Source organism: Myotis davidii, unplaced genomic scaffold (genome assembly GCF_000327345.1).
Source record: "Myotis davidii unplaced genomic scaffold, ASM32734v1 scaffold573, whole genome shotgun sequence".
Taxonomy (NCBI): Eukaryota; Metazoa; Chordata; class Mammalia; order Chiroptera; family Vespertilionidae; genus Myotis; species Myotis davidii.
In genome coordinates, this window is record NW_006285997.1 from 291,067 (window position 1) to 295,147 (window position 4,081).

Below are 4,081 nucleotides of genomic sequence, written 5' to 3' on the forward strand. Positions count from 1 at the left end.
TTCAGGTGCTAGTGCAGACCCCGGGTGGGGTGGTACAGGCCACGGAGGACACAGACCGCCCATGACCAGAGTGGAGGGCATGGGGTCATGGAGACGGACGTCACCGAAGGCCAGTCCCAAACACCTTCCAACCTCCGATGCAAGAACTCACCTGGTGACCATGCAACAGGCACCCGGGACTCTCCCTGCCGGACCCAGACCTGACGGCCAAGCAGAGAAGGTGCCGAGGCCTGCCCTCCGGGTCCGGGCCAGCAGGGAAGCCCCCGAGTCTTTGGGCTCCAGTAACTGGGACTGTTTACCAATCGGGCATCTCACTGCCTTTTAAGGGCAAAAGTTAACTGTGCTGGAAACTAAGCAGCAAGCCTTGTTGTCAATAGAGATGCAAATGTCTTAACCCCCACTGGTGAGGTGGCTGGTCTCCTGTGAAATGCAAATGCCCTCGGCTGGGGATGGAACCTTAACCAGCTTTCTTCCTAATTTATCAATTTCATCCCAAGAGTTCCCTCCCGCCCCTCCCTTTCCACTGGCTGTGTGTGCAGGGCCGTGGCCTGCATTCCCGTGTGACTCCTCTGTCACCATCAGGTTCCCTGGTGAATGGATTCAAACACAAGTGCGACAGGTGCTCACTAGGTAACAGGTGTAGTGACACGGGTGCTGTCCACTGGGAAGTCGGCATCGCTAGGTATTCCCGCCCCCAAGAGGATGTATGGGGGCGAAAGGAAGGATTGCACCTCATCGCGTGCAGGCCTGGGAGCCGCGTGGCCGTGTTTGGCCGGACCAGAGTGTTCCCTTTTATCCAACCAGCGATTGTGACAGTCCCAACCTAACTGGTGTTTCTTTTTCTGAAGCCAGCTGTTGGGCCGCTCTGGCCAGTTTTTCTAGATCCCCAGCTGGAGACTTGTGCCTGGACCACGATGGAGGCTGGACAGCCACCGCCGGTTCCTGTGTGGGCTGCATTCCCTGGGGAAGCCTCCACCAGGCGGTTCCCTTTGGCTTCAGAGCGTCCAGTTCAGAACGCCCTGGATCGGAACAGTAGCAAGGGCAGCAGGTAAAAGTCCACACAGCGTTTAACAATTCCTGTCCTAGCGGTTTGGCTCAGTGGATAGAGCCTCAGACTGTGGACTGAAGGGTCCCAGCTTTGATTCCAGTCAAGGGCACGTGCCCGGGTTGTGGGCTCCATCCCCAGTGGGGGGGCATGCAGGAGGCAGCAGATCCATGATTCTCATCACTGATGTTTCTATCTCTCTCTCCCTCTCCCTTCTGCTCTGAAATCAATAAAAATATATTAGGAGGAGGAGGAGGAGGAGCAGGAGCAGGAGGAGGAAGGCCTGGTTAGGGGTGACCTATGGTGGCCTGGAGAGTAGGAGCTGGGGAGGGTCAGGGGAGGGAAGGCACCTGGGTGAGCAGACGGCAGGTGGCTGACTGCCCGGGCCAGCCGTCCGGCCCGTGGTCTCCACCATCTCCTGGGGGACCTTCCAGCCTGGTAGCCACTTGCCCCAGGGGTCGCCCAGCTGTCCTAGGTCTGAGCAACCATTTCCTCTCCCTCTGGCATCACACGCGGCAGGTGCGCTCCTGCCTCTGGCCTCCTGAACTGACCTCCTTCCCCTGAAAGCACCTCCGCACCAGGTGTCTCCCCTGTTAGCGAGCAGCTCTCACTGCAAATCGGAGCAGTGAGGCCGCCGGGAACCGCCTCCGCTCACTTCACTAACACACACAGCCACGAACTAGCCCCCGAGGGTGCCCGGAGGAGCGCGTCACACGGCGTGCACCGCACCAGGACGCCAGGTCACACGGCGTGCACCGCACCAGGACGCCAGGTCACACGGCGTGCACCGCACCAGGACGCCAGGTCACACGGCGTGCACCGCACCAGGACGCCAGGTCACACGGCGTGCACCGCACCAGGACGCCAGGTCACACGGCGTGCACCGCACCAGGACGCCAGGTCACACGGCGTGCACCGCACCAGGACGCCAGGTCACACGGCGTGCACCGCACCAGGACGCCAGGTCACACGGCGTGCACCGCACCAGGACGCCAGGTCACACGGCGTGCACCGCACCAGGACGCCAGGTCACACGGCGTGCACCGCACCAGGACGCCACGGCAAGGCAAGCTCGGGGGACTCCAGTGAAGCTTTAGGCTCAAGCTGAGCAGGGAAGCGATTGTGAAAGGTTCCCCGGTGGTGTCAGCAAGTCATATGGAAAGCACCTGGGCTTCCTATGGGCTGTACCGAATGAAAGTTTGAAAACAGGTCCTAGATTTCCCCTCCCAGGGCCTCGTCCCTGTCCCGTTACTGTTTCTTCCGAGTCTGTAAGAAAGCGAGTCTGAGCGCCCCTCAGTGACCGTACAGCAGTTCAGAAGTGGATGCCAACTCATCAATCTTAAAGAAGTTTGCTAGGCTGGGGGCAGAACAGAATTCTCATTTAGTCTGTTTGTGGCAATATTTTGCAGTCACTTTAGGGTGTAGGAAATTCGTCGCTTTTAGCATGTGAGAAGCCACAGTTAAAGTACTAACCGTTTTCCAATTGTCCGCCTGCTGCATTTGTTCGTGAGACAGTAAGTGGTCCGTGGCAGGAGGTCTCCTCATTCAGGAAGAGAATTCGGAGAGGATGAGCTGGTCACCACCCATTTCCCTGAGGATTCATGCTTGAGTTGTAAGTCATGTTTCAGAATTTAAAAGGAGCAGGAGAGAGCTTGTGGTCAAGCCATGGGTGTTGGGAAATGCAGGACTCAGATCTTCCCACAACCAGGTCAAAATGACACCTGGGCACAGAACCACCCTCATTCAGAACCACCTGGATTCTAGCTGAATAGGGATTTAAAGAAGAAGCCACATAGAGACTGGTAGGAGAGGCCGAGACGCTGAAAGGGCTGGTCCCACGCCCACGTGAGGCAGATAAAAATCGAGAGCCCAGCCGGCGTGGCTCAGTGGTTGAGCGTTGACCTATTGACCAGGAGGTCATGGTTGGATTTCTGGTCAAGGCACAGGCCCGGGTTACAGGCTCCATCCCCAGTGTGGGGCGTGCAGGAGGCAGCCGATCAATGATTCTCTCTCTCCTCATTGATGCTTCTCTCTCTCTCTCCCTCTCCCTTCCTCTCTGTAATTAGTAAAAGTATAGTTTTAAAAAAATCAGGAGGCTATCTTGGCTGTGGAGGTGTCCCCCGACCCCCAGGCCCCCCAGCCCAGGGTCCCAGTGCCAGGAAGAAAATTCCCCATAAATTCTGGCTATAAAACACCAGCAAGGATATGGCTGAGTGACATGGAGGCTGCTGGAGTCCCAGGTAGTTCCTCTTAAAGGGCCCAGGCACGGACTTACTCAGATTCAGTCCCTCGGAGCTCCAGCACTGGGGCAGCAGCTGGACAGCACCAGGGCCATTGGGGAGGAACTGAATGGATTAAGTGCTCCAATCCAAGGACATACGGTAGCTGAATAGGTAACAAGGCCCTCACCTACGCTGTCCACAAGAGACTGACTGCAGAGCCAAAGACGCGCACAGACTGAAAGGCAAGGGGCGGACAAAGAGTTTTCATAAAAATGAAAACAAACCAAAAGCGGGGGTAGCGATGCTTATACCAGACAAAATAGACATGAGAACAAAGGTTGCAGGAAGAGCTCAGCAAACATTGGCTGAATACACTGGGCTCTCTCTTTTGACCCCGCCCCACCAGCCCAGGCGGCTACTAGCAAACGCCAGGAGGCAGCCAGCTCGGCCACCCGCCCGTCCCCATCCCCGGTCATCGGGGGAAATAAGAGTCCAGGTTCCATCCCCTGAGCAGAATCTCTTTTATTAAAAAGACGATCTGTCATCACCCAGTTCCCTGGAACGGGAATGCCCTCACTCATCCTGGGAGCTTACAAAGAGGTGGGAGGCAGCGGGACCTTCCTGGGACCATGACCTCGCTCTGGGGACAAAGCACCTTGGTAAGAGAATCGGCACAGGGTTGTCCTCATGCCAGCCTCCCCCCCCTTTGCCCCTTTAAAGCGGAAGGACTGGGCCGTGAAATGAGTCCCTGTGGCCGCTAGTCCCAGGCCCCTTGCCCGGCGGGGGTTCCCATCCCGGCGGCAGGGCTGGCCCT